Source organism: Mauremys reevesii, linkage group 4, assembly GCF_016161935.1.
Source record: "Mauremys reevesii isolate NIE-2019 linkage group 4, ASM1616193v1, whole genome shotgun sequence".
Taxonomy (NCBI): Eukaryota; Metazoa; Chordata; order Testudines; family Geoemydidae; genus Mauremys; species Mauremys reevesii.
The window spans coordinates 21,598,943-21,626,715 of NC_052626.1; the positions used below are offsets into that span (position 1 = coordinate 21,598,943).

Here is a 27,773-nt window from a genome sequence, read left to right on the forward strand (position 1 = left end):
GGGAAATCTTGACAGCATCTGTGAATAAAGAGTTTAAGAGAAGGGAACAAAATAATACCACATATGTTAACAGATTGAAATGGTAGCTATGGTGACCACAGATAGACAAAGAACAAACCAATTTGATTGAATTCAGCTGATTCTCTCAGCTCACCAAATTGCAAATATAAAACTAAACTTTTAAAATCTGTGATGAAATGATCATACCAAATACATTTTGTGCGGTTCTGTTTGTCTGTTTTTTAAACTTTTAGTTACAACCACAAAATTCTCCCTCTTAAATTAACTAGATATTCAATCAATATTGTTTACCCCATTAAAATATGGATGTTTTAAAACGACTGCTCTTTGTTTGCACTTTCTAAAACAGCCAGAAATGATGAGTGTAAAACGACAGACAGGCAGAAAATAACTCAGGGTGATGTCCTCTTTCTGGAACAATGGGTGAATTTTGTAGACTAATGGTTTGTCTACACACAAAAGTTGCACCACTTTAACTATACCAGTGTACAATGTAGCTATGAAAAGCCAGTGGCTTTGTTTATTGTGTACTGCACCTTTAAATGTCTGAGGGCTTGGCTACACTTGAAACTCGAAAGCGCTGCTGCGGGAGCACTCCCGCGGCAGCGCTTTGAAGCGCAAGTGTGGTCGCGGCGCCAGCGCTGGGAGAGAGCTCTCTAGAGAGCTCTCCCAGCGCTGCAGGTACTCCACCTCCCCATGGGGATTAGCTTACAGCGCTGGGAGCCGCGCTGTTTACACTGGCGCTTTACAGCGCTGTAACTTGCTGTGCTCAGGGGGGTGTTTTTTCACACCCCTGAGCAAGAAAGTTGCATCGCTGTAAAGCGCCAGTGTAGCCAAGGCCTAAGAATGCTGCAGCAGCCATTTTGTTCTCAGAGTTACAGTCAGTACAGAGGAGACACATACTGTGCTCTCCCATAGAGACTTTCCTTTGATTCTATCTAAAATAGTCCCAGCTTTAGAATAGTTGTTCTTTGTGCATGGAAAAACATAACAATGGCATTATAATCTTTTTAGGGGCAGATACTTTCCTCCGCCCAGCCCCTCTGTCCCACTCTGGCAGAGTACAGGAGCTGGCCTTATGCTGCAATCCCCTCAGTGCAGACACAGCCTAAGGCTGCTGTAAGTGGCTCTGTGCTACCCCTTTGCAAACTCCCACCACAAGAGGTGTGCATGGGGCAAAGGAGGACTGCCCATAGTGCACCTCTCTAGGGAGATTCTAGAATGCTTCAGATTGTGGAGCATCCCATAAGCAGCCCTCAGGCTGCTAGGGTGAAGCAGGGCATGGGAAGACAGCTCTGACTTACACAGGATGCTGTTTTAGACCCCACATGGGGGGAGGGGCAAACGGGGTCACATGTCCCCCCAATTTGCTGCTTGAGTTGTAGTGAACATGCTCAGTAACACTGCTGCCCTCACTCTGCACCCCCCCACACACACACATGATCAGCAGACACAGATCATCTCCGCTCCTGCACAAAGGTGACTTCAGACCATCTGTATTCCCCCCATATCAGGGATGTGCATTCTGTATTGGGCCTCCAGGAGCGCAGCACAGAATCTCACCCCCTAGTGAGCAGGCAAGGCACTTCCATTCTCATGACAGACTTAACAGTTTAGTATATTTAATAGCATGTCTACAGTAGCATTTTGCAGTACACCGTAGGCTTTAAATTGATAATATAGATTTGCAACATGGCCATGTCATTGTTAATGTGGGTGCATTAACATAGGCCTGTGCTACACTAGCGGGGGACGGGAGGTTGAACTAAGATATGCAATTCAGCTACGCTATTCGCGTAGCTGAAGTAGAAGTATCTTAGTTCGACTTATCTGGCTGTCCTCACAGCAGCGAGTCGACTGCTGTGATGCCCCGTCGACTCCACTTACTCCTCCTGCCGAGGTGGAGTACAGGCGTCGATTGGCGGATCGATTTATTGCGTCCAGATGAGAAGCGAAAAATTGATTCCCAATACATCGAACACGTATAGACATATCCTTAGAGTTTCCTGTTTTTGCTGCATTGACATTCTCAGCTGTATTGTAGCATTTTTGTTCTGTTTAATTTCATTGGGAGTTTATAAAGAAAAAAATTAAACAAGAGTGATCACTGTTCAAATGACTGTACATTATGTTGCCTGTGTTTATGTAAGGGAGAAAGGATGGTCTTAACTAGCTAAGGCCTTGGATCACAACTCAGGAGACTGAGGTAAATTTCCAGCTATGCCATACACTTCTTGTGTGATCTAGGGCACATCACTGAATCTCTCTGTTCCCCATCGATGAAATAAGATGATAATACAGCCTTTCGCCTCCTTCTCCCCCACATTGTCTGTCTTGTTTAGTTAGATTGTAAGCAATCTGAGACTGTCTTGGCCTATATGTTTGTAGGTGTTGCTGTAATGCAAATAATAATTTCAAGGTCTGTCAGGGAAATTCAAGTGGGCAGGCACACGGTGTAGCTGGAGCTCCACACGTGTTTAGTAAAATGCTCAGGCAAGGAAATTAAAGGCAGTAGGCCAAATTCAAACCTGTTGCAGTTCCAGTGAAGTCAGTGGAATAATGCCAAGTCTGAATCAGACCAATATATAGTTTATGATCTAGTATTTCTTAAAAAGAGGAAAGGTCACCACATGATCACTAAGTACAACACACCACTCCTACATGGCAATGTTAGTGTTTGCCATAGTTAAGACTACAGAATTAGCACATAAAAATAAAATGTTTGGTCACTTTTACCTAGAGAGTTCCATGCCTAGATGAAAATGCTAAAAGAAGTTTCTTCACTTTTATGTACAGTAAACCCTCACTAGATGGCTCCTTACAGCAAGCAAATATGAGCTCAACAGCAAGAATACCAATGTGATGTTATATGTAAGAACACGCACAATTTTATGCTAACTGGGCTTTCTAGCTGTTTGAGTGCAATGCACATAAGGCATACATAACACATTGGTTTGTGGCTGAGCAAACAAGCAGCTACATGAGTTACCAGTGCAGTGACACTATTTTATGACTGGCAAACCATGAGTCAGACTGGCACTGTCATCCCTCTCAAGTTTAATACGCCCCCTGCCCTTTTGTATGCATTTTTAAGTAAATCTGTTTCACATTCAGCTGTCTAATTCAGAGAGCAAAGGTGGGCTGGGGCAAGGAGGCCGGTGGGAACAGCAGATTCCAGTTGAGGCACTAGACAGTTTTCAAGTCTGGAGTCCTATATGTCATGTAAGCAAAGAGGTGGCATGCACCCTAAAATGGCTCTTTAAAGTCACTATCACAGGAAGATTTTATTTATAACACAGTAACAGGTTGCTCTGTACAAAAGAACAAAGAGAGAAATACACTTGTTTACTTCTCATTCATACTTCACGCACACAGTGTGGTTCAAGGTTGTGCAAGTCAACTGTGCACTCATTAATGAGTGACAGCAATTGGTGCATATTCCATACGTGGATAAACATGTTTATTACAGGTTTGGAAGATGTATGTGAAAGTGGTGGTATTACACAGGAAACTTAGAGACAGTTTACACTGTAGAATTAAGGGTCTGATTTATAGCCATAAAAGGAAAGGTGCATTTGATACTCCACCCCTTTGCAATACTTTTAGGCCTATCAGTGGTTCTCAACCTGCAGCCCAATCAGCACAGAGCTGCAGCCCATGTGACATCCTCAGGGCCACACAGGCAGGGCCGGCTCCAGACCCCCAGCGCGCCAAGCGCGCGCTTGGGGCGGCATTTTGCCGGCAGGGCGGCAGGCAGCTCCGGCGGACCTTCCGCAGTCATGCCTGCGGGAGATCTACCGGAGCCACGGGACCGGTGGACCTGCCGCAGGCATGACTGCGGAGGGTCCGCTGGTTCCGCAGCTCCGGTGGAGCTCCCGCAGACGTGCCTGCGGATGCTCCACCAGAGCCGCGGAACCAGCGGACCCTCCACAGGCACGTCTGCAAGAGGTCCCCCGGAGCCGCGGGACCAGCGTGCTTGGGGCGGCCAAATTCCTAGAGCCGCCCCTGCACACAGGTAGTATTGGGTGCAACCCACAATGGCAAATTGGTTGCGAACCACTGGCCTAGATGCTCCAAGATCATTAGGTACCTACCAATCTGGGCCTCAGTGTTAGTGGGAGCTGGATCAGGCCCAGGATCTCCCTATCAGCTCCTATAATTGCTTTATTCATTGCTTCCCCTTTCCATTCTGCTCTGTGCTGGGCATTGCGTTCACTGAGAACTAGCTGAGGTATGCCAATCTATTTTACTCAGTTTAGTCTCTTTAAGGGAACCATTGGAAACAAAGTTTGAAATACGAGCAAACTCTCACAGCTCACGCGCGGCAGTTTATTTCTGAACACAATCGGTATAGAGGTTGAAAATCAACCTAGATAAAATACGGTGAATGTATTTGTAATCAGCCCACAACGATGATGTAAATATTCAGATTAGAGAATTATAGCAATTACATTAAATAACTCACTGGAATAATTTCATTATTGATGGTCAAATTGGATAATAAAAGTATCCCAAACAAACACTAGCTGCACTGGACCAGCCCAAGAAGCGTATCCTAATATTGTAATAATTGATCATCTAATTAATAAAATTGTTATTTTCCCCTAACAACTCAGGGCTTAGAGGTTTTAGACAGACATTTCTATCATGTTTATTTTTTAAAAATGGACTTTGTTTTTCTCAGCAACTTTCCCTTGAAATGCAATTGTTTACGGCAGGTCTGAAAGGCTGGATTAGTAGAGGGGAGAGTTTGCCTTCAAATTATACACATAGATTTTGTTGTTGTTATTTCTACAGTCACTAACCTATTAATAAAACCCTAGTGCAATAACACTCAAATTCCACTCCTTGCTTCACCTCATATATTTTGAGATTACATCTCTTTCACACAACACAATATGCTTTCAGCAAACAGTGATGAATTATTATTAATTGCCTACAGCTTCATACAGCAGCCAGAAGGATTAACTCATGAACTGGACAATAAAAGAGGAGATGGCAAGTCATCACCCAATGAGTCTTCTGAGATGGGCAATAACAGTGATGTATCTAGAATATCCATGGAAGAATTTCTACTGTATTCATTTATATTTAATACAATGTATTGCTGTTGCCCTTTCTGTAGGCAAACATCTAGATGATTGAGATTTGAAGAACAGATTGAAGAATTCTCACCTACATGTCCCAGACACTGTGTCTTCAGGGGCTCTTGGGTTGCCTTTCAACAGCAAGGAAGTTGGTAGCATCTCCTTTGACAGTTGTTTGATGGCATTGACTAGGTGTTCATGGTTATAGCCTGACTTACATCCTTGCACATCTTGTTTTTCTTCTCCCTCCTCACACGCCTGAGAGCCTAAAGTTGTCATGTAATTGCACCAAGGAAAGGACAGGACTGATCTCTCAGCATCATGGAGTTCTGGTCATCTGCAATTGGATATTTTAAAAAAAAAGGAAGGAAGGAAAAGGAAAAAACCCACTCAACTTTGTAAGTTATTTAACTGTTTAAGGTTGCTTTAACATTCCTTATGGAGAAATAACAGATACGGATTTGGAAATCACCTGCGGTTCTTCAGTTTTTACTTACTTCAAGCAACTGCGTAGCCCTTCAAGGCAATTTTAGGCTATCTATACCAGGGAAATCTATACATTTAAACCTTTTTAGGCATCTGCACCAGATTAAAGGTTTCAGTTGTTCTAACTAATGATTACATTTAAAGTTATGCCTTTGGGGCTGGGGAAGGGTGGGAGCTTAGGGGAACAGAAAATAAAGTGAATTCTTTAAAAAAAAATAAATATTGAACAAGACAAAGGGTAAAATGTTCAAGTCAGTTGAGTGCTTCTAGGAGCTTAATTCCCCATATTCTGGAGAGACTGAGAGTTTGTCCGCCCAATAAAGCTTCATCAGTTATACCAGTATAAATATACCAGTATAGTTAAACTCATATAACTCCTCCATTTGGACACTCTTATTCCAGCATAAAAGTGGCTTTTTTCAGCTTAGTTTAAGACCATTCCCAAGCCACATAAGATAAATTGAACCTACCCCACCCCCCACAAACAACTTACAACTGGGGCACCATTTCAGACTTTGGTAAGGGGGGGAGGTGACTTTACCCGGGATTCCAGGGATTACTTAGGCACCTGAAAACTCTAGGGTTGTTTTTGTTTTGTTTGGTTTGGTTTGGGGTTTTTTTTCCCCCTCCAGATAACTTAGAAATTAGTTGACAGGAGCACTGTATCTAATTCCTATATAAAGAAAGAAAAAAATATATACACAAACAAAGCCATATTTTAAATTTATATGTAAATTTAGAACAATTGGGATAATACAGCAAGATATTCCCAATCCCAAAATTTGAGGTATCAGTTCTGGAGATTTAACACATAGTTACTCATTCTCTGACTCCAGATTAAATTTGATCCGTTAACAAGACATTTTTTTAAATTCCTACCCTTGCTTAACTCTGAGATTCAAATTGGGTTCTTTCTGCTTCTTTCATCTTCACCAGCAATGCATTCAACAGTTCTGTTGATGTATGAGGCCAAACAGAATACAGTTTGCTTTCCTTGACTGATGTTAGTTCCTGCACCAATGAGAGTAAAAACATGTTTGTATCCATAAAATGAACAGATTTGACTTGAAACAGAGAAAGTAGATGTATTTCATTGTAAAAATGTCACCACAGAGTCGCTTTTCTGACCACAACTGAACTTTAAAGAAAAACCCACATTTATTTTTGTCAGGCTGGACATACAAGATATGCCAACGAACATTCTTATTATCCATCATCTAAGCCATTAGCTAAGAGAGTGTGCGGTCTTGAGGGTAGAGTAGCAGAACGGGGATCCGGGCTGAGATACATTTCCAGTTCTAATACTAACATGTTCTGACATCTTGTGGCAAAGTCACTTAAGGGACACTGGTTCGGTTTAAAATTTTAATGTATATTATTACTTTGTTACTAACTCTTGAATACAACAATTGAAACAATTGCAGAAAAATCTAGATTACTTTCTATCCTTTAGGCTACTTACTTTTTGCAGTTCACCAAGCTTGGAATAGATCATTTAACATTTGGAAACTTCCTACTAGTGCAGTGGGTCTCAAACTTTTTTCTTGGTGACCCCTTTCACATCGCAAGCCTCTGAGTGCGACACCCACAATAAATTAAACATAATTTTTAATATATTTAACACCATTATAAATGCTGGAGGCGAGCAGGGTTTGGGGTGGAGGTTGACAGCTTGCAATCCCCCCCCATGTAATGACCTTGTGACCCCCTGAGGGGTCCCGACCCCCAGTTTGAGAACCCCTGTATTAGTGCAAGGCCCCATGAGTTTATACTGCACCTGACTGGAGCTCTAAGGGTGTTACCTACTACAAATAATAATAGACTAGAAACTGACTTTAAACAGGAGTCAAACTGACACTTTCAAGTCACTTTCACTTCTGTTTAAAGGCCAGTTACTTTCCAGAAGGCTCATAAACACAACACTACAGTGATTGAGTTGCAGTTCTCACAGGAAAATATTTAAAACCAAACACCAAGAAAATTCCACATTTTAAAGTTGAGAAAAAAAATTGAGTCTTGTTTATTATTTAGCATTTGTATATATGTATTTTTAAAGTACCATTCCGTGTTTGGATGACGTGCCTCAATTCCCGTTGCTGTAAACTGGGAATAATACTACTTGCCTGCCTGCCATATGGAATTATAAGGATTATATTGAGATCTGTGGGGCAGGAACTGGGCCGCCTTATTGGTTTGTATGCTGCTGAGCACAATGAGGGATTCCTACTGATTAAGGTCTTTAGGCTCTGCTGTAACATTAGTCAGCTGTTGAGATGCTGCCTGGTGACAGCTGAACGGGACTTACCAGGCGGTTGGGATGTTGGTGGCATACAGGTTGATCTCTGTGCTGGCCAGCAGCACAGCCTTCATCCCCCAAGAGCTCAGCACCTGCTGGCAGAATTTGCAGCACAGCATAGACATACGCCTTCCCTTGAAGGTGCAACTGCTAGTGGACATGATGTCTCTGGATGAGAAGGTCTGTCCCCATTCTCTTCTCAGAGAGACATGAGGGTGCTCCCTGCTTCTCTGAGGGCAAACAGACCCCAAGACCCACTGAGCTTCTCCTAGCCCCCCACCATTCTTCAGTTCCCATTCCCTCAGGATCCTTGCCCCAGGGACTGTTTCCCATCAGCTGCTCTTCCCACACTCACTGCCCGCTCCCTCAGGACTCACCCCTGGAGATTGACTCCCCTTTCCCACTCCACTACTCCCCCCACCACTAGTGGGGGCCCTGTGCTCCCCCTCTGCTTCCCACCACTACCAATGGGGACTTTCTGCTTCTCCCTCCCACCCCCAGCACAGGATACCCTGTGCTCCCCCATCACCACCACTGGGGACCCTATGCTCTCTGCTCCCATCCTGACTGACCCCTTCCTTCCCTGCCCTACCCTCAGAGGCCCTACACACAGCCCCTCCTCTTTGTCCCGGGCCAGCATCGACCATGCTGCTGTTAGACCCCAGCAGGCTAGGCTGTGCGAGCCCCCTTCTTCAGAGCTGTCAGACTCAGTTTGAATCACCACCCTTGCTTCTCACTGGAGGAGAGTCCCCATGACCCTAGCTCCCAATTGGAGGGATCATGGCTAGGACATGCCTCCTCAGCTCCTCATTGGAGGAGCCATCCCCCTCCTCCTGTGGGTTAAAGGCTCTGTTGCTCCTTATTGGCCCAGGGGGGCTGGGGCATGTGCCACAAGCAGACCTCTGGTACGAAATTCCCCCTGCCCTCCCTAAATGGCACCCCTGCCACCAATAGTTTCATACCAGAATAAGAGTGCCCATACAGGGGTTATACCAGTACATCTATATCAGCATGTCACAGGTTCACCTGAACCAATGGACCATTTCATGAGGTGAGCTCCCTTCAAGTCAATTGATGACCAACTCAGAATGGCCAATTGGACTTTAAATTCTACAAAGTAAACCAAAATCAGTCTTCTGCTGACTCAGTCAAAGAGGTCCGGCTCTCCTGAATCTCTTGGGTTCCAACAGGGGAGATCCTTCCTCCCCAATATTAGCTTCACCTAGAACTGTCCCTAGAAGAAGCAGCCAGTCCTTTTTATCTTCCCTGCTCCCGGCCCTTCTAGCCACTGGAGGAGCAAATCTTGTTGGGTCTGCCAGCAGCTGATCCTGGGTGGGCTCTGTAGGCAGTTCTTGGAGGTCTAAACTCACTCTTCTACCTCAACAGGACACCTTCTTCAGGCAGGGTGTGCAGAGGGCAGTTAATGCCTGGTGCAAACAATGTACCTGGTAAAACCTTCCTGTGTAGACAAGGCCTAAGTCATTTAGGTGCTTTTGAAAATTTTACTACAAGAATCTGTATCCAGCTAACTTCTCATCCCCCTCGAGCCTTGTTCCCTCTAATGACAAACTCAGGATCTCAGCTCTGTCTGCAGCCCTGATACAACAGCTGTCTGTCTACCTCCTGTTCCTTTTAGTGTGACAAACCACACTGATAGATGGGGTAATCAAAATCCTGGAGCATGACACTGGTGTCTGAGAGCAACTTTAGATTCATTGAGGGTCAAAGCATGTGCAAATAAATAGGAAGCAAGCAGCAGTAGCATACAGGATCCCAGAACAGATTTGATTAAAGCCCATATCATCCCCTCCCATGGTGTAACCATATAGGAGTCTGCAAACCCAGTGAGGAGAGGGAGGATGATCTGGTGTTAAGGCACTAGAATGGCAGGTCCAAGGTCAACTTTCAGCTGTACCACAGACTTCCTGTGTGGCCTTGGTCAGGTCATTTAATCTTTCTGTGCTCAATTCCCCATCTGTGAAATGGGGGTACTACTTCCCCAGTCCTCAGAGGTGTCATGAGGCTATATGCATTAATGTTTTGGAGGTGTTAGGTAGTATGGCAATGGTGGCCATAGAAATAACTAGATAGAGATTCCCCTGACAGAATTCCCACTGGGATTGTTTGCTCTGAGTGAAAAGTTCATAGAAGGATCATTCTGCAAAATGCATGGCTGTTAGGGCAGCCACTGGAGCCCAATGCCTCTGCACTACCCCTCAGCATATTCTGACAGCACAAGACCCGAACTGCCAGCCTCTCACCTTGCCTGTGGCAGCCCCTGGGCCTCCACCCCTCTCTGAGGTTCATCAGTTGGAAGGGGCTGCATGCAAAGCTAATACACCTCTACCTCAATATAACATGACCTGATATAACACAAATTCGGATATAACACGGTAAAGCAGTGCTCCGGGGGGGGCGGGGCTGCGCACTCCGGTGGATCAAAGCAAGTTCGATATAACGCGGTTTCACCTATACCACGGTAAGATTTTTTGGCTCCCAAGGACAGCGTTATATCGAGGTAGAGGTGTACCAACGGTCATTATTAAGTTATGTGCAGCTTTCCTGCAGGCTTTATGGGAAATGGTGCTTTGTCCTGACAGCCCCCAACAGAAAGATCCAAAATTGAGGTTGTTGGTTTTCCCTATTCCCCCAAAAAATCAATATAACTGAAAAACCAGGAGTTGAACCCCTCTTGCCCAAAAACAAATTGTGCGTTCTTACAGAAAGACTTAGAGTTATAACCTGCACAATGGCTAGGACAATCCCGTTTTTAGCCATGATGCCCTGCAATGTGATATACCTCCCAGCGGGGCATCATATATACTATCTTATCTCCTAGACACAAACCACCAGTTACACAACAAACTGAAGAATGAAGAGGAATTGTGGCCAAAGAACATTCACCTACTCAACATGGATTACACAAGAGTGACATTGCACCTATCTTGTGAATGACAGTGTAACAGCTGCCATCTTGGCTGACACACTGGGGATTAAACTGGGGAAGTCCACAGCTAAAAGCAGGAGCTGTTACAGTTTGAGATAAAGAGACAACTCATCTTAGCTTGCTGGCACTATAACAGATTTACACATAGAGCTGAGCTGGAATGAGATTTTTCGTTCTGCAAAAATTTCCAAGATTTGGGGGGGAAAATTAGTTCTGTAGTGGAATGAAAAACAATAATCTCAGATTTTTCACAGAACAGCTGCTTGGCTTCCTGGCCAGCAGCCAAGGAGCTGAGTTACCTACCTCCACTCCAGGAGGACAGCCCAAGAAGCCAGGCAGGTGGGGAACCAGCTATCTGACTCCCCGAGTAGCCAGCCAGACGGAGAACTGGTCACCATCTTGCTGGGGAGCTGGTGTCCCTGAGTCCTCTGGGTCCTAGGGAGCCCTGGAATCATGACAGCCCACCTAGCGAGCTGCTAAGGATCTGGGGAGCCCTGGGGACCCTCACTCCAAGGCAGCCTGTCTGGGAAGCTGACCCAGAGCCAGAGACCCTATAATCCCTGCAAGGTCCGACTCTACTCATATGGTCTGCAGATTGGGCACAGAGATGGATCGGTACCACACACTGACCAATGGGTTACACTAGCATAAGTCTCAACTAAGAGAAAAGTTAAAATGTGTTTTAACCAACACATTTTAAATGCCTAGCATAGGCAGAACACGGATTTTCATGTGTATTAGCCAGCTGAAGGCCTAGGTTTTATCTCAATCAGCCGACACAGGTCAAAATACAGCTTGTCCTGCCTACACTAGGCGTTTAAAGTACGTTTGTTCAAATAGGCTAGCTACTATCTTTTTAAAAACACCTTTTTGCTAGTCTAGACATCTCCCAAATGAGTGAGCTAGGCCTCCTGCTGACTGATTTAAACTACAAATGGTGCACATTTGTGCATGCAAAGCAAATGAATTCAGATACATGTGTAAAAGTGGTCAGACAAAACGATATGGTTTTCTTGATTCATAAAAGTGGTAGCCCTGTGTGTATTTGTTCTGCTAAAGAAGCAGTTTTGTCTGAATGAAGCACAGACCACTAGAAAAAATACATGTAAGATAGGACATTGTCTCTTGGGCTGTCATGTGCTATGCAGAGAAAGAGTTTCCCTATTGGATAAAACCCACATAATCCACAACATTCAGTGCCTTTTGGCAGAGTGAGGGCAGCTATAAGCCCAAACTCTGTGCGTTTTCCTTTAAGAACACCTTGTGTCAGCTAGCTTCTGAGCCCTCCCTCGTGTCCTCATTTCAGTGTTTTCCCTCAGCATTCTCAGCTGAATCACTCTTGCATCATTGACATCACTGTGGGCAGCTTTCCATATAGAGGTGTGGCAAATGGTGAGACCTCCAGCTCAGTCATAGTCAAGTGGGGATGAGCAGTGAGTCTTTGCCAAGGCCCAGAATTAGAGTTCTGTAGGGACTTGTTGTGCAATTTTTGCATCCTGAATCAAGATTTAAGCTTAAAAAAGAGCAGATCTGGGATTCCCCTTCACATTGGCTGCACATATTGTGTTTCATGAAACAGATCCTTTAGTCTCTGGAGCTGAAGGCATTTGTATTCAAATCCTTATTTAGACTCTAATGCTATTTAGTACTGGATACAGGGATTTTATACTGGAAATGGCACAGTTGACTTTACTATTGCCCAAACACACAATTAAAGCTTTAAGATGCTGTTTCCTCTCCATTGTGTTTACATTGTCCCCGATACCCTCTCAGAAACTGTTATTATTCTGCCACATTTACTCTGCTAATAACATTTACTCTGCCCAGTGTCTCTCCTCCACGTTCTTTTCAAGACTTTCACCAGAGTGAAAATGATGTATATACACGTAAAATGGTTATTGTTAGTTCAGGTGCCACTTACAGTACTTTGAATTTACTTAAACATAAGCCACAAAAGTATATATTATACCACCACTATACACAAAATTGTGTCAGGCATTCCCATTGTAAAGCCCTCTTTTCAGGAGTTAAACATCTTTACTGATTATAACAATACATTGCTCTTATGGCTTTGCTACATTAGAAAATGTGAGCTTGGTCAAATATGGTTGTGAAAAGTGAAGTTAGCGGACACCATCACTGGTGTAGGCAGGCCAAATTGTGACCAGTCAGTCAGCATTGTGTCAGCTAACTCCATGCATCACAATTTTGTTGAACTTGATAAGTGTGTAATATAGACAGACCCTTGTAGAAAACCTGTCATCCAGAGATCTCAACGTGTTTTACAAGCAATAACGAAAGCTGATACTATATGAAATAGGTACATGTTTCTGCTTCACATATCGATTATCTGTAAAACATGTACAGAGGTATGTGACTCACTCAGCTACACCACAAGAGAGTGACCGAGTCAAGAACAGAACGACAAACTGGATATTCGCCCACGAAAGCTCATGCTCCAATACGTCTGTTAGTCTATAAGGTGCCACAGGACTCTTTGCTGCTTTTACAGATCCAGACTAACACAGCTACCCCTCTGATACTTAAGAACAGAACTGACTCCCAAGGCCCTATCCGACAACTAAACCACACTTCCTCCTACAATGCACTGGGGGAGGGGTTCCCTTAGAGGCCCCAAGACCAGAAGCAAATTTATTTAAATCCTAAAATGGTTAATACATTCAAAGGATTAGCTTCAATCTTGTTTTATTCTCAAACTAACTCACCATTCTTACTTATGGTAAATCTCACCTATGGGAGCTTTCAAAAGTTAACCAGCAAAGAAATCCTTCCTAAGCCTATGTTCTGTGCAGATTTAAATGTTGTGTCAGTGTTTGCAGTGAAATATAACACCATCATTTCTCTCAAGTGTGGAAGGGAGAGTAAGTTTATGAAGAGTTGATCACAGGAATGGGGCCAAACTGAGTTTGAGTTCACAAAAAGGATATGCTTGTTTTTCCCTTGGAAAAAATACAGAGTAGGGATGAGATTAAAATTCACTTCATATTCACTGTGTAGTGTAGACAAAGAATAGCATTGTTCTAGGTCCAGTGGCATTCCAAAAAAAGCACCCCAAAGTGCTGGTTCCCAAGTTCTGAGGCTTCCAACTCAGCTGGGACATCCAGGCTCCTGGTTCTCCTTCAGCTCCCCGGCCAGGAGTCGGGCAACCCAGCTGGCCTGGGAGTCAGGAAGCTTTGAGGTTCTGGCTCCAAGGCACTCAGCATGGCAGGCTGCCCCAGAGCCACAGACCCTGGAAGGTCAGGGATCTCAAGCTCCAGGGAAGTTTGCATTGTAGGGCTGACATGGACCCTGGAAGCCCATGCTACAGAGGAGCCAGTGAGTGATCTGGAAGGAAACCAAGCAGGTTTCAAAACCCTGCCTGGTTCCATTAGAAATTAGTTGAAATTGAACCATTTCTATTAAATATTTTTATTTAAATAAATGGGCAAATTATGATGAAAAAACACTTTTCATCTGAATTTTTCCAGCCAGCTCTGGTCACATGGCTCTTGATGTTAGTAAAGCTGGAGAAATGCTGCAAAACGTTGTCCACAAGTACTTGTTTGAATTTTAAAATGAATTCTTGTGGACTTGTACACCGCTACCTCAGTATAACGCCACCCGATATAACACACATTTGGATATAACGCGGTAAAGCAGCGCTCCGGTGGGGGCGGGGCTGCGCACTCCGGTGGATCAAAGCAAGTTCAATATAACACGGTTTCACCTATAACACAGTAAGATTTTTTGGCTCCCAAGGACAGCGTTATATCGAGGTAGAGGTGTACTTGCATTGCGTGAAAGTTCCAGCTAATAAGCTTACTGGCAGGAATGTTCTCAGAAACGCAGAATTTTAAAATGAATGCTGTACAATATTTCCAGAAAGCAGTTTTTTAATTAATAGGCACAATAAATCACAACACCAGAGTCCTGATTTTAGCAGCTAAATTCATCCCATCAGGGGACTGACTCATACCATGTGACTTGTATGACCAATCAAAACAACTCAAATGTTAAATACAGCTAACTACTTGATAACACACAAATTGCAAAGTATTAATTGCAGAAATTTAGGGAATAGTTATGAATAAATACATTCAAGATTATTAGAATTTGCTTGCAGACAATTTGTGATAGAACAAGTTAGGATTTTTGTCAAGTAAATTATTCACTGTGAATTATTTGCCCAGCTCGGGATGTTAATTTATACATTTCATCTTCATGTATTTGATACACAAAAAATGTTTGTGTTAACCAAAGCTAACATCACAGCACTGTTGGGAAGATAATTTTGCCAATGATTACTTCCTTTAAATATGAAATTGGGATCAAAACAATGAGGTTCTGATTTTTCATCTATTTTTAGTATATATTTAGTATATTTATAATATACTTCTCCATTGATAGTGATGAAATAATTGCAATAGACATGCTATGAATTTACAACAGAGTGACATCTTCAATGCTTTGATGAAATATTTTTTCCACAACTGCTTTGTCTTCTTCAATCTTCATATTGATTTGGGCTGTAATCCCCCCTGCACTGCACACACACCCCCAACAAAGCCCAACTACACAACATTAGTGAGGGGGAACTCTATGGCAGAGACAGAGCACAGTGGATTTGAGCTAGGGCTGTTCAAATATTTTCCATCGAAACTGTTTTCATGGAAAGTTTGGGCTTTGATTAAAAAAACATTTTCACAGAAAGTGTCTGTGTTCCCTGGAAAATATTAATACGTAGCTGAAAAACCAAACATTCAAAAACTGATTTTTTTTTGTTTTTGCCAAAAACAAACATATTTCAGTTCAAAATAAGCACTGGTTTTCAATATTTTGCCAAAAAGTCAGAATTCACCACAACAAATAATCTATTTTCTGATCAGTTCTAATTTATGCCTGAATCATAGGCACGCTCCATCACAGCTCCTCTGCAGCCACCAGTCCAGCATCTGGGCTGGTACAGTGGACATTGTTCTTCTGCCTGGTTTTTGGGTCACTGTGTCTACAGAAGTGTAGATTCAGCAGCATCTGTTCATTTTCTAGCCAAGGCCCAATGAGGTGGCCTATTTAAGACTGGCATAAAGACCTGCTTTTTAGAGTTCTCCAGTACTGGTATACATCCTAATAATCCCAAACCACACCACCATCCACACACAGATGGCTAACATTGTTGGAGGACCTTACACACACACCATACATGAGTGAATTTCACTCTTGATTGACTAGAAGCCATTGTTTAGTATTTGGCTTCCTATGAAGAAGTCCTATTCAGCCATTTCTAGAGGTCTTACAGCTCATTTAGAGTTCAATCATCATCTGTGGTATAATAAAACAAACTGCAGTCAGGTAATCTCTTAATAAATGAAAATTTGCAATAAAACTATGTGAGCACCACAGAGACAAGGAAAGGATGAATAACCTAAAGGTACCAGCCCGAACAAATGCACTGTACATATATTGCCTACATTAATACTGATTCTTATATCCAGGAATCCTTGATGATGACTTTTCCATCTAAAACACAGAAAATTATCATAATGGCATAATTTGTTCCGCATAATTAAATAATACTGGCATTTTTATTATATACCCCTTTATAGGAGTCTATAAATTACTTTTAAATGTATGCTGTAGCCTAAATTTGGACACATGTATTCTGTAAATTGTAATGAACATTCACTCAACTGCCTTTCTTTGTAGAGGAGGTCAAGTTCTTAGGTTTATTTGTTGTTGTTGTTTTGTTTTGGGGGGGTTCCCTAAATGCATAGGTGAAATCATACAAGTCTAAAATGAGTTTTTGTTTCAAATTAAGGAAAACAGAAGAGAACAAAAGAAGAGTTTTCATGAGAGAGAGAAGTATAGTGTGTTTGCTTCCTCCATACAGTCTGCTGCAACTCTGAGAACAAAATGGCTGCTATGTCTGTATAGCAATAGTGGGCTTAAACATTTAAAAAATGCAGTAAAGAGACAACAAAGCCACATAGTGCACTGGCAAGGCCGGCCCTAGACCAAATGGCAAGAAGTGTCTTTGGCGACCGCCCCCCTCCATCACCCCATGAGACCCCTCCATCCGCAGCCTCCCTCCTGTCCTCCACACTCTCCCCCTTGAAACCCTCCTGCCCGCTGTTCACTGCATCCCTCCTTACCTGCCCCCACTCCCGTGGGGGAGGAGAGGGGAGGAGAGATGCAGAGAGTGTGAGCAGTGGGGGCCTTGCAGGGGAGGCACATGGAGCGCACGAGTGGTGAGGGCCTCACAGGGGAGGGGGTAGAGGAGAGGAGGGATGTGATGGCCTCAGGGCGGGGGGGAGAGGAGGGATGCAGTGAGCAGCAGCGACGAGGCAGAGGGCCAGGGGCAGGGCCTGGAGTGGAGCAGGGGTGGAGTGTGGGTAGGGCCGCAGGTGGAAGAGGGGGGACAGGGAGCTTGCCTTCCCTAGGAGAAGCTTCACCTGCCACCTATGGGCGGTCTGCATGCTCATGCACCACTGCAGAAGGAGGGAGATATGGGTGTATTGGGGCATGGTCAGAGGGGTGCATGCAGCACAGATGTACAAAGACAAAACTCTTTGGGGAAAGCAGCAGGCTTTGTCTGAACATCTTCTCTCCCTATTCTGCAGTGGTGCTGGGCTTTGACCTGGCTGTACACCAGGGACTGCAGGACTTAGTCCTTCCACTTTGTGATTTCTGTGCACATTTCCTAGAGTGCTCAGCTTGCCTCAAATCATACCTGTCTTCTGCAAGATTTGGCCCAAGGTTTGGCCTTATTTTGAGTCTGAACTCACAGCCCTTTCCCACGTAGGATCCATGGGACTACTCAGGTGAGGAAGGGCAGCAGGGGCAGGCCTTTCCTCTTTGCATGCTGTTTGTTTTTATTGAGTTTTGCATATCACAGCAAGACAAGACTTCAGTATGAGTAAAGGCAGCTGAAAACAAACAAGCAGAGCCAAATGCAGGGTCCCCTCTAGACACTCCAAACAGGCTCCTGTTGGTGTTTCTTTAAAGTAACATTAGAATAAGGCCAGTCCTCGCTTACAGACAGCCTCCCAACCTGAAGCAAATACTCACCAGCAACCGCACACCATACAACATAAACACTAACCCAGGAACCTATCCTTGCAACAAAGCCCGATGCCAGCTCTGTCCACATATCCATTCAAGTGACACCATCATAGGACCTAATCACATCAGCCACGCCATCAGGGGCTCGTTCACCTGTACATCTACCAACGTGATATACGCCATCATGTGCCAGCAATGCTCCTCTGCCATGTACATTGGCCAAACCGGACAGTCTCTACGCAAAAGAATAAATGGACACAAATCTGACATCAGGAATCATAACATTCAAAAATCAGTGGGAGAACACTTCAACCTCTCTAACCACTCAGTGACAGACTTGAAGGTGGCAATTTTGCAACAAAAAAACTTCAGAAACAGACTCCAAAGAGAGACTGCTGAACTCGAATTCATATGCAAATTAGATACAATTAATTTAGGTTTAAACAGAGACTGGGAATGGTTGGGTCATTACACTAATTGAATCTATTTCCCTATGTTAAGTTCTCCTCACACCTTCTATGGGTCATCTCAATTATCACTTCAAAAGTTTTTTTTCTCCTGCTGATGATAGCTCATCTCAATTGATTAGACTCTTCCTGTTGGTATGCATACTTCCACCTTTTCATGTTCTCTGTATGTATAAATATCTCCTGTATGTGTGTTCCATTCTATGCATCCAATGAAGTGGGCTGTAGCCCATGAAAGCTTATGCTGAAATAAATTTGTTAACGAGTAATGAACAATGGGAAACTGACACTTGTTTGCATACAGTGACTTTTATATGCAATTCTGATCACTTTCATACTAACATACCAAGCTCCACACACCATATAGTGCAGTGTAACCACTGGAGACCGTGTATTGAACCAAATTCAGTGCTGACTCACACCCACTGCAATCCTATGGAAGTCCCTGGGATTGCACAGACTGCAGATCAGCTCTGAATTCAGGCCATTGTGTCAAACATCCAATTGCTAACCCCTTCGTAATACCAGCTGATAATCCTAGCTGAAAACAAACAACCCTTGAAATGCTTATCAGTATTCCCAACCTCATTCCAGTACCTCAAACATCAGGAGGACGACTCTTCCAGTGCACAGTTCTACACACAACTTCCCTCCCGTCCCAACCAAGTCAGGAAGCATTGATTAGAGGTTTATTCAAAGAGCCCTGGCTCCCTCTACAATGCCTGCTGCAGAAGGCCCATAGAACAACCTCCCTGCAGCTTTGGGGAGGCAGAAGTGGCGAAGTTAAAGTACAGGCCCCTTCGTCCCCATGGTCCTGCCCTCAGGCATGAATTTATTGGTGGATGAATATGTGCAGTGCCTGATAGAATTTGGCCTTGTGTGCCATTATGAGTATTTTTTTTTTGTCTTCAAACACAAGTTCTATCCCAGGCTCTGCCACTGATTTCCTGAGTGACCTAAGGCAAAACACCTGGAATCTCTGTGCCTGTTTTCCTACCTGTACATAGAACACAAAGATACTATCCACTTTTGGGGACAGGTGCAAGAACTATGGGTGGAAAGTGCCACATGCTGTTAAATGGCACTAGGCACACCAGTGGCCAGGTGCTTTTTGAAGACCGGTGCCCTGCTCAGGAATGACCTATCCGAGAGCATATTAGGAATTTCAAGCCCTGGCACCTTCAAATTAGAATAGCACTGAATGTGTCATTTTATTATTAAAATTATGTATTTACTTATTTATGTTATTGACATACGTGTATTCCTGTAGTGCCTAGGAGCCTTAGCCATGGTCTAAGACCGCATTGTGCTAGGCCCTGTACAAAGAAACAATAAAAAGATGCTCCCTAAGCAGGGCTGGCTCCAGACCCCAGCGCGCCAAGCGCGCGCTTGGGGCAGCCTTTTGCCTGGAGGGCGGCAGGCGGCTCCGGCGGACCTTCCGAAGTCATGCCTGCGGGAGGTCCACGGGAGCCGCGGGACCAGCAGACCTCCCGCAGGCATGACTGCGGAGGGTGCGCTGGTCCCGCGGCTTGGGTAGACCTCCCGCAGGCATGACTGCGGATGCTCCACCGGAGCCGCGGGACCAGCGGACCCTCTGCAGTCATGCCTGCGGGAGGTCCGCTGGTCCCGCGGCTCCTGTGGACCTCCCTCAGGCATGACTGCAAGAGGTCCCCCGGAGCCGCGGGACCGGCGACCGGCAGCGCGCCCCCTGCAGCATGCCGCCGTGCTTGGGGCGGCCAAATTGCTAGAGCCGCCCCTGTCCCTAAGAGCACACCAAAAGACAACAGATGACTAGCCAGATAGACGGGGAGTACAAGGAGAAATTGGTCAGCATGGTGGTCTCTGCACACCAGCGGTTGTTGTCAAGTTTTTTGTAGGCATCACAGCAAAGGAGAGTTTAGAGGAGGGATTTGGATGTGGATAACAAGCCATAGCACCACATTAATAACAAGACACACATGCAGCATGGCTTGCCTCCAAGTACCTTCAGAAAAGCTAAGATCAATCATTTAAAACAAAAATTAAAATGAAAGCTACAGGAGAGAGCTCCTCCGCTCAACTCTTTAACCTGCATGTTACTGTTTGCTGAATAAACAGCCTCTCTTTTTAATCTCTTTGTGCTGCGCCACCCTCATGACCAACAAAAGCAAAAGCTTTTCTTCAGATCAGATTATGAAAAAAATTATGAACAAAACATTTAAATCATTTCTCCCTGGTTGCAGTAAGAACCTTAGAAAAACGGAATAGATTATCTGGTGTGTGGCAGCCCCTTTGTATCTTTTTGGTAGCACAAAGTGGCCAGGAAGCAGCTAGATCTGGATGGCTGAGAATTCCTGCAGTGCTAGAGAAATCTCAGCTGGCCCAGAGCCAGAGTGCCTCACCCCCCAGCCCTAGGGAAAGCCCATTAGACAGGGAGGGGTGGGTCTAGAAAACCACCACACTGTTGCCAACGCTTGCTGTTTTATTGCAAGTCCCATGATACTGGATGTTTTTCTTAAAGCACCAACTCATGGAGTCATGTGCATAAAGGGGCGACTCCAGGCCCCAGCATGCCAAGCGCATGCTTGGGGCGGTACGCCGCGAGGGGCGCTCTGCCGGTCGCCGAGAGGGTGGCAGGCGGCTCCGGTGGACCTCCCGCAGGCATGCCTGCGGAGGGTCCGCTGGTCCCGCGGCTTCGGTGGAGCATCCGCAGGTGTGCCTGCGGGAGGTCCACCAGAGCTGCGGGACCAGCAGATCCTCCGCAGGCACGTCTGCAGGAGGTCCACCGGAGCTGCGGGACCAGCGACTGACAGAGCGCCCCCCACGGCGTGCCGCCGTGCTTGGGGCAGCGAAATTGCTAGAGCCACCCCTGTGTGCATAGGAAAGTATTGCAGCTTTCATTTGTCAAAAGCCCTCATGGTTATGGAGAAAAGCTTGAAAACAGGACCCGAGTGCACTCTGTAGGTTTAAAAACAAAACAAAAAAAACAGAAAGAAATTAAAAAGAACCCAAAATGTATTGTGCTTTAAAAAAAAAATCTCTCATGATTGCTAAGCCAATATCATGATTTGTTGGGGAGGGGGGCCTGACTCAGATTTTTGAATACTTGGGGTAGGCAATACTGGAAGTGCTACATTCTATCTAGCCTCCCTGTTGGTTAGTGGACTTTTTGGGGACCTCCTGGCATAGGGTAGAATAGCACCTAGGATGATTTCCCTGCACTAGTCCAGGGCCGGCAATGACCAGCCCTGGATCGGGAAATCAGCACAGGCTTATTACATTGACTTTATGGAAATTACTCACAGTAGCAGTATTGCCAATCACAAGAATTCAAAAATCATGAGTCAGGCCCCACAAAACCATGAGGTTGTCTTAGCAACTAGGAGATAAATAGTTTTGGGGGTTGGGTATTTGCCTTTTTAGAGCCATATAGTCCATCTTTTCTCCATAACCAGGAGCACTAGAAACTTGCTGTCAAAGAGTGGCTGGCAAAATGAAGCAGGTCCAGCTTCGCTGTGCTAAAACAGGTGATCCCAGATTGGCCAATGAACGGGGCGGGTCATCATCTGGGACTATAAAGAGCCAGGCTCCCAGAAAGGAAGGGGTGCAGGAGCAGCAGGAAGTTCCCTGGGAGAGGCTGCCAGAGTTCCCTGGGAGGGGAGGCAGTGGGAAACTGTTGGTGGAAGAGAGTCTCCATGGAGAAAGCCTTGGGAGGTGGCACTCAATAGGGAGGCCACTGACCTGTCCAACTGACGGTCCTCTTTTGAGATGGTTGTCCCCCCTCCAGTACTGGACATGGTTTGTCCGGTATTGGACAGGGAAAACATGCTCTGCCTCCTCCAACTCTTAAAAATGGCACCCCCCCCACACATGCTGCGTAGGAGGTCATGCCAGTGGGGATGAGGCGCTTTTAAAGATGGTGCCCTCCTTTGCGGCCTGACCTCACACACAGCATCATGCTGGTGGGGGGCGGGTAACTCTGGCAGGGGCGTGTCCAGAAGTACCAGAATGTCTGATATTCTGGGAACATGTGAGTGGCCACCTCAGTGAAAAAGCAAGAACGAATCCTGCAGGAAGGCAAAGGGGAAAGTCCACTGAAGCTGTTGCCCAGGGTGGGCTGAGGAACTATTTTTGTGCTTTGCTTATGTTTGGGAAATAAAACTGGGCCTGGAAAGAGACTCTGGGTGTGGCAGTGGGTACTTCATGGGCTAGTGATGAGCCAGCACTTTACACTTGTTTAATTTTTTCAAATGAAAGCTGAGATTCTCACACAACTCCATAATTCCAGGAGCTGGGGCTTTAAGAAAAAATACCAAATATCACAATACCTGCAATAAAATTGCAAGAGCTGGCAACACTGTGTAGTCAGAGTCACACTCAGTAGCCAGCCTTGGTAGGATAAGGCCCCATTATATGTCACTAGCACAAGAGTATGGACAATGTTTGCTTATTTCTCCCTTTATATTTGATTTTAATTTTTTAACCCATGCTAGACAAAGAAGACTATAAACCACCTCATAGAATCACCAGGGCCTTGGGGCTAATCTACACATTAGTTATACTGATATAGTTAAAACAGTAGATCTTTAAAGGGCTACAAAGCCCGCAGTGTGGCTGCAGTTCCACCAGTGTAAATATGATTATGCTGGTCGAGCTTGTTCCCATATGGAAAGGGGAATCAGCTAAAGTATATAAGGCACCTTTATACCAGTACAACTGTGCTCACACTAGGGGTTGTACCGGTATAATTATTTTGGTAAAAAATCCCACCACTAACCAAATAGCTATGCCTCTACAAAAACTGCCTGTGGGCTAGAGCTTAAGTACCCTTGTTGACTGTGCCCGTTTTCTAAGAAAAGGCTCCTGGCTTTCAGCCTTGTGTAGAACTTTATTTTCAGCAGATACTCAAGATAACGCCTTTGTTCTAGCAGAAGCTCATGCTCTTGACGCAGTGCCCAGGGACCAGTGCCTGCCGATGGGGAGGGGGGGGGCAGAGTGAGGGCAGCTGGCTTCAGCAGTGTTACTGAGCATGCTCAGTCCGTGTGAGCATGCTCTTACAAGCCAAGCAGCAAATCTGGGGGGAGGGGCAGCTCTATGTTTTTTGCTGCCCCAAGCATGGCAGTCAGGCGACCTTCGGTGGCGCACCTGCGGGCAGTCCGCTGCTAATGCGGATTCGGCAGCGTTTCTGCAGGAGGTCCACCGGTCCCGCGCCTTCAGCGTGCCTGCCACTGAATTGCCACCGAAGCCGCAGGACCGGCGGACCTCCCGCAGGCATGCCGCTGAAGGCTACCTGACTGCTGCCCTCTCAGCGACCGCAGGCTGCCCCCTGCGGCTTGCCACTCCAGGCACGCGTTTGCTGTGCTGGTGCCTGGAGCCATCCCAGGGAGCGGGGGTGACCCTGCATGCCCCCCACGCATCCCCTATTCTATTTCATTATTAAGACATCTCCAGTGAGAGCTGCTAATGTCACATGGGGAAAATTTGGACCTGGGTAAAGTTTAAAACAAACAGAGTGAAAAAAGGAATGGGCCAAAAAATTCAATTCCACTCAAAGTCATGCAAAGCTGCCTTCACGGTAAATTTACTTTGGATGGGGGTGATAAATGGCCAGTCATCAAACATCAAGAGAATGTGATGTCCATGTCGGGAGAAAGGGCTAGCATAGACCCAGCCCAGCTGGGAGCTGTGCACAGAAACAGGTAAACAAACTTCTGCTCCAGGGCCTGAAATAGTGATTTTTTTTCACCCTCATTCAGGTTTATCAGCATCACAGTGGCTTTTAGGGTGACTAGACAGCAAATGTGAAAAATCAGGATGGGGGTGAGGGGTAATAGGTGCCTATATAGGAAAAAGCCCCAAATATCGGGACTGTCCCTATAAAATCAGGACATTTGGTCACCCTAGCGGCTCTATTCAGTTTTGCTGATAAATACTTTAAAGTCCAAGTTCACAGCTTTTAACTTGTACAGGACTGGTGATGGCAAGGGGAACCCATGTCTATTTAATCCGAGTCCTCTAAAAAGGCAGATTAAAGGGGGCTGCCTAGCCCTCCCATTCTCCCCCAAAGGGAGCATCTCATGAGTTGGGAGTACTTAGTGCCTGGCAGGATTGTGCCCCAGGTGAGAATCTTTCTAAAACACTGCCAAGAAAAGCTATTTAGTACCAGTCTAGCATTCATACCCTATGCCAACAAAGCTGCTTCCAGAAACCAGTACGTGTTAGCTGATTTTCAGCCTTTTGTGGCCTTTGTTATGCAGGAGGATGATCCTTGCTGGCCTTAAAAATCTATGAATCATAATGTGCCCAGGAAGTTACTCTGACCCTGAAGCCCTACCCTTTGGATGAGGCTATAACGGTAGTGCTTACCTCTAATGGTGCATCACACCACATCAGAGCTGTATCTTGAATGATGCATGGCTCCAGAAATGATGCAGACAAAAGGATCGGGTTTGGGTTCAGTCTAATCACAGGATGAAAGAATTGTCTTTGCCAAGATGATACTTGGCATCCAAATTTGGCCAAGATCTGAAATGAAATTTCTCAGCCCCGCATGTTGAACAGTTTGATGGCTTTCCAAGAACACAGGGGAACAAGGGATGTTTTCTACAACTTTTGTTTGCCTCCTAGAAGGATTGCCAGTGTATTTTAGGGACAACAATAAAACAGCCACAGATCTTAATGCTCTACTAGAACTCAGATTGGGGTATAGACTGACCAGTGAAGTAGTATTATCGCCAGTGAAGGTTTCTCAAAATCAATATGCATTAGTATTGTCTATTCCAGCTCAAATCTATTATCCCAATGGCACTGCCTACCTCCATATCTGAGAGTATGTCCACACTACCTGCCTGATCGGCGGGTAGCAATCAATCTATCTCGTCTAGATGCGATAAATCGATCCCTAAACGCACTCCCGTCGACTCCGGAACTCCACCAGGGCGAGAGGCGGAAGCGGAGTCGATGGAGGAGCCGCGGCCATTGATCCCGCGCTGTGAGGACAGGAGGTAAGTGGATCTAAGATATGTCGACTTCAGCTACGCTATTCTCATAGCTGAAGTTGCGTATCTTAGATCGTCCCCCCCACCCCCCCCAGGGTAGACCAGGCCTTAGTCAGATGCCTTATACATTTTACCTGGTTCTGTATATTAGGTATGCAGTAGAGCACCTCTGCTCTTTCACCATCCTCTTATTGCCAGTCTAGTATATGGAAGAACCACTGCTGCCTCCGAGTCAAAGGAGAGTGAAAGATCAGTTTGTCAGGAAGCAAAACAATCCATCAGGAACTCACACAGCGAGATTTGAAGGGAGGGGGAATATCTATACTGCTTGTCTGGTTAGAAGGATGGGAGCGATTAATACAGAATATCAAGTAACAGCCACCGTAGGCCAAAGATTTCCAGTGCCTTGCTCAAATTGCTGTACTTTTCTGTAATTGATGATTTCCTTTCCATGTCTGCAATACATGGAGCCTGTCTGATGTGATACAAGTTAAACAGGTATCTGAAGACTAGGGACTTGGCTACACTTGCAGGTGTAGAGGCTGGAAGGTAAACCAGCCTTCGGAGACTGCAGCAGGGAAAACGCTGCCATGTGTTTACACTGTCAGCTGCAAGAGCACTGGTGTGGCCACATTAGCAGCTCTTGCAATGCCACAAAGAGCAGTGCATTGTGGTAGCTATCCCAGTGTGCAAGTGGCTGTGACATGAAACGAAGCTTTGCATTGTGGTAGCTATCCCAGTGTGCAAGTGGCTGCAGCGTGCTTCTCAAATGGGGGTGGTGATGGAATGTGTTGTGTGTATGTGGGGGGAGTGTGTTTTTGGGGGCAGAGAGTGTGTCAGCATGCGGTCTTGTAAGTTCAGACAGCAGCAGATCCCCCTCCCCCCACCTCTCTCTCTCACACACACTCACAGCAGCAGCATTCCACAGTAATGGTTTGCTTTGTCCCGGAGCAGCTAAGCATGCCGGCTGTCAGAAATGGAGCTTTGAAAGGGGATATCCGCATGCCTTCTGCCAAGTTCAAAACAATGACAAGAGTGGCCACTTGACTTCAGGGGATTATGGGACGTTTCTGGAGGCCAATCACAGCGCAGTTATGCAACATGTCATCCACACTGAGACCCAGGCATTTCAGCTGGGGTGCAGCAAGCTTTATGCTTCTTGTGGAGGTGGATTACCCATGAGCACTCCAGCTGCAGAGTCCAGGTGCTCTACGTGCCTTGCTAGTGTGGACACCTCAGGAGTTAGGATGCCCAGGGCTGATTTAATGTGCTCTAACTTGCAAATGTAGCCAAGCCCTGGGTAGGTCTATCCCTGCACCCATCATTTTCCACAGTTCACTCATTCATTTCTTTTCAGCGTAATGAAAGGTGTTAGTTTCCTAACTAAGAAGCTTGCTGCATCCAGCATAGATAAATCCAGAATGCCACAATGTTTTCTGCACTTCAACAGGCACCATTAAAATTCTCTTCCAGAAGCCATACTAGTGGGATACTGAAGCCATGAGCAGCAGTGAATTTAATTCATACCACTGAACCACAGCTCAAGCATGTGTGTGAGAGACTAGAAGACAGTATTTTATGTGTCAGTTAAGAAATCCTGCATCACCACATGGACATCATACTGCTTCAAAGACCCAGAGTAGCTTCTTAAAGGCACACACATACTTCAGTAAATCCTCTTCAATTCTTTATATATTGCCATTTAAGAGGAAATCACCATTGCAATGACAAAAGAATGTTTGAAGCTGAATCAGTATAAAAAAAATCAGTATTTGATGTCAATTTTTCTTCTATAGAAATAGTTTAGATCAAAAGGGTGAAAGATTCCATCTGACTGTTTTAGAACAGGCTACAGCTCATTTAAAGGAAAATAAAGGAAAACTTAGAGGCCTGCCAACTTCAGCAGCTATTCCTTAAACCAAGAGACACTGCAGGTCAGGTATACACTGTAATGCCCCCTACCCCCCTCCACACACACATCATTGTATAATAATCAATTTACGGCAGGCTTGTGTGGACAGGCCTGATGGGCAACACACATTTTCACTGCTGCCCAATCTACCAGGTCTGGTACTTCAGTGGGATTTCAACTTGCATAAAACAAACAGAACTTCAGGGGAACAGTTCATTGCACACCAAACTCAGAAGAAGTAGTAAAGAATCAGGAGTGACTGTATCAATAAGATCCTATAGCAGTTTAGGTATAGAGTGGGCTGTATGCATAGATGAACCCCGATAAATATCTTTAACCTGTGTGACTTCTGTACCTTGGGGGAACACCCAGCACCCCCATGTTCATCCTTATAACATGATTGTGTGGTATCTAATGCAAAGTTTGTCATGTCGGGTGTCTTCAGAAGGCTTATGATGTACTGGGCACTGTTGTCATGGTAATCATTGTTATTGTAATATTATAGGTTGTAATTTCATGTA

At 45.2% G+C, this 27,773-nt stretch overlaps 1 long non-coding RNA gene across 1 annotated transcript in view; it reads right to left on the reverse strand.

The window, feature by feature from the left end:
- Positions 1-4,866: 4,866 nt before the first annotated feature.
- LOC120405352 overlaps positions 4,867-27,773 on the reverse strand; it is a 39,843-nt gene continuing 16,936 nt past the window's right edge. Inside the window, exons 2-3 of the long non-coding RNA XR_005598517.1 lie at positions 6,474-6,605; positions 4,867-5,445 (exon numbers count right to left, since the gene is read on the reverse strand). This is a non-coding gene — a long non-coding RNA (uncharacterized LOC120405352). The remainder of the gene's footprint in view (positions 5,446-6,473; positions 6,606-27,773) is intronic.